We start from the raw sequence: 10277 nt of genomic DNA, 5'->3' as shown, positions 1-10277 counted from the left end.
TGGAAAATAAATCTTATGCTTTTCAGAAAAAATAAATTAAAAATTAATTGACAATTATATTTTTATTGCTTGCAACCCATTCTTGCAGATATTCTCAAAATGGAACATCTTGCTGATCTTTCCTAAACTGCATACCTGGACTGTGGATCATTACATGAAACAAACAAGAGTTACAATAGGAAAAGATATGGTACCTGAATAGTAATAATGTTTTGGTATTGACTCAGTCCAGCCAAACTTAGTTGCAAAATTCAGCACAGCTCCACAGCACAGGGGTTTCTAAGAAATAGCTTATAATTTTCTATAGAAATCATAAGAAGGAAAACAAAGACAAAAACTCTTGTAGCACCACAGAAACCTTCCTTTTGTCATACACAGTCAGCGTTGTTAGATTGTTACTACAACACACTCTACACTTTCTTTTCGCATGCAAAAATAGATTATCTTCCTCAAATGAGATTCTTGAAAGAATGAAAGTTAGTAGTGTCACAAACCTCAAGATCACACCTACAATGACACTGTATCTTCAATGTATTGGCAGTACAGTAATTTTACCTGCTTCGTTCACATCAACACATTACTAATGTTTGCCTTATTCTCCCTTGATTTTCCTAATGTGGGTTTCACACACTGACTGGATCCTCATTAAACACTAAGCTCTTTGGGGCAAGATTCTCCCATTATCAGGATTAGGCATACAATATACTGACATACCAGAGCACAATTTTTTATTCTATGAGTTAAAGGCCATTCCTCTCGAGGAAGTCAGTGTGTGGCATTATTAACTGTAAAGAGAAAATCTTGCACAGTATGTTCCTTTTGTAATGTTACTTCACAGAAGAAAAAGGAAGAGAAAAAATAGCAGGGAGCATAAACATCATTAATTCACGGCCAATGGTCACCTCTTCAAGTACAACAGCAATGGACAACCTAACAAGAAAGAATAAAGCATAAGTTTATCACATATTTCATAGAATCATAGTATAGTTAGGGTTAGAAGGGACCTCAAAGATCATCTAGTTCCAACTCCCCTGACACAGGTAGGGACATCCCACTAGATCAGGTTGCCCAAGGCCACATCCAACCTGGCCTTAAAAACCTCCAGGGATGGGGCATCCACAACTTCCCTTGGCAACCTGTTCCAGTGTCTCACCACTCTCGTGGTGAAGAAGTTCTTCCTAATGTCTAGTCTAAATCTGCCCTTCTCTAGCTTATATCCATTTCCCCTCATCCTATCACTACAAGCTTTTATGAATAGTCCCTCTCCAGCTTTCTTGTAGGCTCCTTTCAGGTACTGGACGGTCACTGTAAGATCTCCTCAGAGCCTTCTCTTCTCCAGGCTGAACAAGCCCAACTCTCTCAGCCTGTCCTCATTGGGAAGGTGCTCCAGCCCTCTGATCATCTTTGTAGCCCTCCTCTCAACTTGTTCCAACACTTCCATATCCTTCTTGCACTGAGGATTCCAGAACTGGACACAATACTCCAGATGAGGTCTCACAAGAGAGGAACAGAGGGGCAGAATCGCTTCCCTCGACCTGGTGGCCACGCTTCTTTTGATGCAGCCCACGATGTGGTTGGCCTTCTGGGCTGCGAGTACACACTGCTTCTCATTGAACAGCACCCCCAAGTCCTTCTCTGTAGGGCATCTCTCAGTCACATCACCCCCCATCATGTACTGAAAATGGGGATTGCCCCAACCCAGGTGTAGGACCTTGCACTTAGCCTTGTTGAACCTCATGGGGTTCTCACAGACCCACTTCTCCAGCCTGTCCAGGTCCCTCTGGATGACATCCCGTCCTTCCGATGTGGCAACTGCACCACTCAGCTTGGTGTCGTCTGCAAACTTGCTGAGGGTGCACTCAATCTCGTTGTCAATAGCATTGATGAAGATATTAAAGAGCATCGACCCAAGTATGGACCCCTGAGGGACACCACTTGTCACGGATCTCCATCTGGACTTTGACCACTACTCTCTGAATACGACCATCTAACCAGTTTCTTATTCACCGTACCATCCACCCATCAACTCCACATCTCTCCAATTTAGAGAGGAGGATGTTGTGGGGGACCATGTCAGAGGCTTTACAGAAGTCTAGATAGATCACATCAGTTGGTTTACCCGTGTCCACTGCTCCAGCCACCCCATCATAGAAAGCCACTAAGTTGGTCATACAGGATTTGCCCCTGGTGAAGCCATGCTGGCTGCCATTAATCACCTCCATGTCTTCCACATGCTTTAGCAGAGCTTCTAGGAGGCTCTGTTCCATGATCTTCCCAGGCACAGAGGTGAGGCTGACAGGTCGATAGTTCCCAGGGTCGTCTTTTCTGCCCTTTTTAAAAATGGGCACAACGTTACCCTTCTTCCAGCCACCAGGGACTTCTCCTGACTGCCATGATTTTTCAAATAGCATGGAGAGTGGCTTGGCAACCACATCTGCCAATTCCCTCAGGACTCTGGGATGCATCTCATGAGGTCCCATAGACATAAATTTTCAGGTTCCTCAGGCGGTCACGAACCTGATCCTCCTCTACTGTGGAAGGGGGTTTATCCCCCTGGTCACCATCTTGCCGTCCCATGACCCAGAAGGGGTGAGAAGTTATCGGTGAAGACTGAGGCAAAAAAGTTGTTGAGTACATCAGCCTTCTCCTTGTCTGTTGATACAAGGTCACCATTCCCAACCATCAGTGGGAGTACGTTCTCTTTGACCTTCCTCTCCCTGTAGAAGCCCTTCTTGTTAGTCTCTACTTCCCTTGTCAAGTTCAGCTCCAGCTGTGCCTTGGCCTTCTTGACTTCCTCCCTACACATCTGGGCAGTGTCCCTATACAGAGCCCAGGTTACCCGCCCCTGCTTGCACTGCCTGTGCAGTTCCCTCTTCTTCTTCAGTTTAACCAGTAGGTCTCGACTCAACCATGCTGGTCTTTTCCCTGCCTGATTTTCTACATACAGGGACCGAGCGCTCTTGCACATTATGGAAAGTGACCTTGAATATTTTCCAGCTCTGTTCCGCTCCCTTGTCTCAGAGGACCATGTCCCAGGGGATCCTACTGAGTGAAGAGCTGGAAGTCTGCTTTCCTGAAATTTAGTGTCTTGACTATACTCCTGACCTGTCCCATATCCCTCTGGACCTTGAACTCCACCAGTGCGTGATCACTGAAGCCCAGGCTGCCTCCAATCCTAATACCACTGATGAGTTCGCTTGTATTGGTGATCATCAGGTCCAGTATTGCATCTCCTTGGGTGGGGGTCTCTATCAGTTACTCTCAATGCACTCCAGGAGTCTCCTGGATTGCCTACAGCTTGCTGTGCTGATTTTCCAGCATATGTTTGGGTGGTTGAAGTCCTCAAGTATTTCACTAAGTGCGTCAAATAAAAGCACTTGTTCTGCTTTGCATTAAATAAAACCACGAACAAACCAACAAAAACCAAACTAACAAGAAATACCCAAACAACAAAAATTTATAAGCCATGCAGGAAAAGTAAGATTACATTTTTTATTCAAGTCCAGCTGCTTCAAGTACCAATTAGGCAAGATCTGCTTTTCACTGAACAGTCCTATGAAAAGTAGTTCAGGTAACTGTGAGAGTTAAAACAGAATAAAGTAAAAGCAGACTCGCTTACAAAACAGCTACAATGTTTTGTTCGTTTGTTCATTTTTTCTGTGGGAAACAACTGGTTCTAAACTCAAATTATTTCTAAAGAGAGGCTGCCTTTTCAGCCACTTACTCAAGGTATTCAATCTGAAGACGGGGTATTTCCCAGATCCACGAGCCACCAACTCACACCCAGGACTTTTCCGACTTGCCCAGTCGAAAGACAAGAGGAATTCAGCATCAGGATATACTGGACAGGGGAAGAAAGATAGGGAGGAAAAGAGAACCAGGATAACATGCATGATTATACAAGGATCAGGATTAATATAACAATAGGTGAGTGAACCAGTACAAGTATAAATCTAGCAACCAAAAAATAACACTTTAAGTAGGGTTGAAACTACAGTTCTTATCCTTGGTTTTCTATTCCGTAGGTTACTAGCAATGGTAAATAAGCAACTCCAATCTTAACGCATAACCCACCAGCAATAATAATTTTGGGGCACTCAAAGAGGTGCCACTTATTTTCCCAAAAATTTTAAGTTTCAATTTTGTAACCAGAATTCCACTGGCTCAGATAAATTTAGGGGGCTTAAAACCAGAATATTGGGAAACTTGAGGCACGTATAAAACCCCATAATAATCTGGTTTCTCCAAAGGATGGAATTTTGTATCACAAGGGCAGAAGTCACAAAATTGTGCAATGGTGACATCCTCAAGAGTATCCTTCACCACCACTGGGCAGTCCAGCAGGTGGAGGTAGATGGCAGGGGAGGAGAAGGAAGCAGTGGAGGGGAGCAGTGCCCACCTCTGCATCACCTCCCCCTGTAGCAGCCAGCTCCAGACCTTGAGCTCAGCCAGACAAAGGAGGGTCATTGCTTACTCCTGCACCTCCCCTCCATTGAACCCAGCATCACAGGCGAGGCCCCCAGGCCAAATCCCAAACTCCGTCCTTGGGGAGGTCTGCTACAGCATCACCTCCACTATTCGTAGCTGGTGCCACAAAACAAACACACAAATGGCCAGCCTTCAGACAAATTGTTTCAGGCAAAGAAAGAAGCAAAGTCAGCTTTAATGTGTGTCATGATAATCAACTCAACACATAACCCTTTTTACTTTCTGTAAATCATAGAATCATAAAATACTTTGGGTTGGAAGGGACCTTAAAGATCATCCGGTTTCAACCCCCCTGCCATGAGCAAGGGAATGTCCCACTATGGCACAGCTTACGTGATACTTAGGTTAACTGTAGAGAAACGAAATAATGAGACTGAAAGGGCTGATCAGGAACATCTGACCCTCCTGTCAAGAAAACGACAACTTTTGGAAAATTTTACTTTTTCTTTTAAAAGGAAAAAAAAAATCCTCACACATTGCCAGTGGAACTCACTGCTATAGAAAGTCACTGAAATAAAAATCTACAAATACATACACGTGGAACATATTTTCATAAAGGAATTGGAGGAATCAAAGAGGAATTCCTTCAAAGAGGAATTGGAAGTTATAATTTCTTTTTTTTCAAAATATACTAAGCTCTACATTTCAGAGCTTCAACAACTCTTTAGAAGACTAAGAATAGGTTTCTTGGAGATTATGGCATCTGCCCCAAAATGAGCTCCTCTGTAGGCCCTGCTGCCTGTAACTGTCAGGATCAAAGTAGTGAACAAGATGGATGTTAGTACAGACCCATTACACTAATTCTTGGATAAGCCTTCCTGCAGTGCAACAAACTGTTTCAAAACACTACTTTTAACAGAGTGCCAAGTCCTAATGTTGCCAGGTTCATTCAACAGATCAACCAACAACACAGCTGAAGTCACAAATTTTGGCAAAGGTTTCAGAAGAGTATGATTTTGATCAGCTGGTGGCAGTATTTAAATACAGAAAAGTGTTTACAACTGCTGAAGTCCTTAGACTTCTCAAAGAAACTGTAACATGATTTTTTCCGTTTCCCAAGCATAAGTTCCTGACTGTCCTTATAGTGACTCTCTATGACGGTAACTAAATCGCAAAAGCAGCCCATCAAGATTCGGAAAGCAGAGAGCTCTTGACACCTGTAACTGGAAGACAGCACTACAAAAATAAAGCAAACAAAGAAAAAAAGTCTCAAATTGCAGTTAGGGGATATTAACAGCAGCAAGTCAGTTAGCAAATGTTTTATTGTTTACTTCGCTGACCAGTTATAGAACAATTTTTTACTGATTTCTGCCTTAATAAACCATTAATACTGAAATTCAGAAATACTAATAAGCACCCAGCTTGATACAGATGTCCTAATTTTCCAGAGCTGTAGAAAACCTGTGGCTTCCATCATCTTCCACCTGTTCCACTAAAAAAATGGAGTCTTCGGAAAATTCAAGTATGTTGCATGGAACAGAGCAACCACCATCATTCTGAAAGAACTAATAAATCTCACCCTGTCCACTCTAAGCCTCCCACTTACCACCCAGCAGGCTGAGCTGTGTTTAATATAAAAGAAACACAGTACTTGACAGATGACACCTATATATTTTCCAGCAGAGGAGCAAACAGACTCCAAGCAGTGTGATTTATCTGAAACTACCTTGATTCCAGGCATGCTTTTCTTAAAATGTTTATGAAGACAAAGAGCATACTTTACTTTATGGAACATTTATACCAAAGGAAATTATAAATCTTCACATTAGAGTACAAGTTTCCAGGCTGGATATTGCCAAAAGAGTTCACAGTCATCCTGTTTTCTCTGTGTTTCACACAACACATGCTACACATTTGTAATTTATCTGAAGAAGCAACATGAATTAATTCTCTGTTTATAACAAAACACAGATTCTAAATGGCATAAAGTGACGCTCCCAAGCCAGGAAACCGTTACAATGCAACTTCCAAAAAAAATCAAAACCAAAAACCCCAAAAAAACAGAATGTATAAAACTGTCACCATAAGATAAAAAGGTCAAGAATGTGATCTGCAGTACATTTCATGAGCTAGAAATTTCATAGGTGAGATGGACATAATATACAAGAAAGACATTGAGGTGCTGAGGCACGTCCAAAGATGCACAAAAAAGCCAGTTAAGGGTCTGGAGAACAAGCCCTGTGAGAAGCAGCTGAGGGAACTGGGGTTGTTTATTCTGGAGAAGAAGCAGCTGAGGCGAGACTTTCTTGCTCTCTACAGCTACCAGAGAGGAGGTTGTAGTGAGGCAGCTGTTAGTCTCTTCTCCCAAGTAACAAGCATTGGGACAAGAGGAAACAGCCTCGAGTTGTGCCAGGGAAGATTTAGACTGGGTATTGGGGAAAAATTCTTCACCAAAAGGGTCGTCAGGCTTTGGAACAGGCAGCACAGGGAAGTGGTTGAATCACCATCTTGGGAATTATTTAAAAGGTGTGTAGATGTGGTGCTTAGGGATATGGTTTACTTGTGGACTTGGTAGTGCTAGGTTAAGGGTTAGACTTGAAGATCTTAAAGGTCTTTGCAAACCTAAATGATTCTACAGCAAAAAGGGCATATGAAACCATCCAGAGTTTTAAGAAATTACTTTGTTTTGAATAAACAGTCTCTGCTCTCCCATAGTTCACTACTCAACAATTAACATCATCATCCCTCACTGCAAGGTCACAATAATGAATCTCAGGACTCCACACTCCAAGAGTCTGATTTTAAGCAATGAATGCCAAGAACCTGCTCTAACAAAGATGACTGCAAGAGGTCTCAGATCTGCGTGGAGCAATCTCAAAAGCCATGCGGGTTTGAAGCTCATCACAGACAGTGAAAGCTGTTTGCCTTTGAGCTTCTATTTCTATTAAAGCCTTTTACTAACTGTGAACGGGCAGAAGCAACTGCCTCATATTCCTTGTTTGCAACCTCTCTACTCCATAACTCCCATCCTCTTTGTTGCAGTCACCTCTGCAGTCCAACAATTCCTCCCCTTCTGCCCAAACACAACCTTTCCCCTCAAAACTATGACTGTGGGAAGTAAGTTTTAAGATGAAATCATAACCTCCAAGAAAGAAAATCTGGCAGGCTCATAAAAAGAATCTTTTGACTGGCTTGAGTCATACCTTCTGAAAGCATTGGTTACATTGCTGTCCCCTATGGCTTATGTTCAGAAAGAAAAATTAAGAGTAAGGATGTATATGGTACTATTAGTCTCAGTTAATTTCTTATATGTAACTTCTACAACAAACGCAGGACCAATTTGACAAACAACAGTCTAGTGTAGCATACAACAACTAATCCACAAGCACTCAGATACTGAATGTGACAGAGGAACTGGACAGGGGGCTGGGTTCCTTCAAAAGGAAGACTTCCATACAAGTGAAGGCATATTCCAAGGCAAGCTAATTTTAAAATCACAGAGGGTAAAGAAACCCACTACATGCATTTGCTAATATTTAAGCGCTTGACTTAGCAAACCTATGTTTTCTCAATGTAACCTCTGAAATGCAATTTTAATGGTAGCCATGCAAACAACAAAAATAAGAAGAGGCACGCTCTTAACACAATTCTCCTCCCGGCCATACTGTCAAGGAATCTTCCTTCCTTTTGGGTCGTTACCTGCTCAACACTTGAAACAACTTAGCATTTCTGAAAGCTGTACTAGCTTACTGAATTTTTCAGTGGCTTTAGCAGTTAAGAGACAAGATGACAGACCTATGCAGCCATAGGGCTGCACATATGCCCAAACCTCATATCCTTAGAAAATAAAGCTTAAAAGCCTCAAATATTCAGTTTTAGGAGCACTAAACTTAGAAAGCCCTATTTCCTGCAAGTTTTCTTATTGATTCTGCAGCTAAAAAGTGCAAATGTTGGTTGAAGATCCTCCTGTGGTTCTGGTTTTTGTGAATATTCTTACACGAAGTCGTTTGTGTGTATTAAAATGTGAGGTTGCTTACAGGTTTTATTTCCTCAATTGTCAAGGTACTTAGAGGTAGTCAATCACCTTCACTTCTACCATCTCCTTACTAGTCTTTCTTTCCAATTCTTGGAGAGGGAGAATAGCAAGCATACAGGAGTTGGAGCCTGTTTTCTCCCATTTTTGATGGTCAGCTGACAAAAGCTGTCACAAAAATAGTTCTTCAAAGACCATAATATACTCAGAGCAGGGAAGATTTTGATAACATTTCTCCACCACATCCTAAGAAGCACAGGTAAACCAGAGGTTTTTCAAAAGTCTAGAATTTGACCACACTGGGCTGATTTCAAGACAAGTATCAAATAATGGCACCCTGCAAGCATGGCAAACTACATCAGGCTACTACTGTAAAGCACTAGGGACACTTAGCAGTCAAAAGCAGGGACACAAGTAGTCATCATTCCTTAATCTCACTGTAAGTGAGCAGCTGTGACATTCCAGCTAGCACTCTTCAATCAATCAACCAACCGATCTGGGGCAGACAGCTGCCAGGACAAAGTTTGGAAAGAATGGCTGAAATATGACAAAGTATAATAGACTATGCCAGGCAGTCTTAGCTGGAACATGAGACGTGATGACAATATAAAGCAATCATAACTTTAACAGCCAAGCTTATACTCACTGCAACAAGACTATATTGCAGCTCAGCCTCAATCTGGAACCAGGCTCAGCCTTTTTTCCCTCGTAAACCCTGAATATTTTGATATGACCTGGGCACTCGGTAACACACCAAGAACACATGAAAGGCTGATTACAACATGCTGGTTGATGACAAGCTCGACATAAGCCAGCAACATCTACTCACAGCCTAGGCCAACCTTATCCTGGGCTGTGTCAAAAGAAGCACGGCCAGCACGTCAAGGGAGGTGATTCTGCCCCTCTACTCCTCTCTTGTAAGACCCCACCTGGAGTATTGTGTCCAGTTCTGGAATCCTCAACATAAAAAGGATGTGGAAGCATTGGAACAGGTCCAGAGGAAGGCTCCAAAGATGATCAGAGGGCTGGAGCACCTTCCCTATGAGGACAGGCTGAGAGAGTTGGGTTTGCTCAGCCTGGAGAAGGCTCCAAGACTTTATAGCAACTCTCCAGTACCAGAAGGGGCTACAAAAAAGCTAGGGAGGGACTGTTTACAAAAGGGTTGTAGCAGTAGTAGGACAAGAGGCAATGGCTATTAACTGGAGAGAGGCAGACTTAGACTAGAGTAATTTCTTCACTATGAGAATGGTGAAGCACTGGCACAGGTTGCCCAGGGAAGCTGCAGATGCCCAATCCCTGGAGGTGTTTAAGGCCAGTCTGGATGGGGCCTTGGGCAGCCTGATCTAGTGGCACGCCCCCACCTACAGCAGAGGGAGTAGAACTGAATAATCTTCATGGTCCCTTCCGACCCAAACTACTCTATGATCCTACGAAATAATCAATTATTTTATGCATTTGGACGAAAAAAAGCAGCAACACTGCTCCCGGCACCTCAAACCACTCGCCATGCTGCTTGCTGCCACCTCCCCCGTGTCCTTAATCCCCTCAGCCCGACTTGATCCTGAACCGAAACGCTTCCCGGAGGCCGCGGAGGTCGGCGACAGCCCGCTCGCCCGACGAGGCCGCTCCCGGCACGGCCCTTTCGCCGCCACCCCCGGGCCGGCCCCGCCACCTCCTGTTCCGGGCCGCAGCATCCCTCCCGTCTCCCTGCGCCGACACGGGAAATAGTCCCCTCACTTTCTGCCTCAGCACGTCGGGGAAACCCCGCGGCGGGGCCCTGTTACGGGCACGGTAGCGAGGCCCCGGAGGGCGGCTG

The sequence above is a fragment of the Phaenicophaeus curvirostris genome, chromosome 2 (genome assembly GCF_032191515.1).
Source record: "Phaenicophaeus curvirostris isolate KB17595 chromosome 2, BPBGC_Pcur_1.0, whole genome shotgun sequence".
Taxonomy (NCBI): Eukaryota; Metazoa; Chordata; class Aves; order Cuculiformes; family Cuculidae; genus Phaenicophaeus; species Phaenicophaeus curvirostris.
This window is presented reverse-complemented; position numbering follows the sequence as displayed.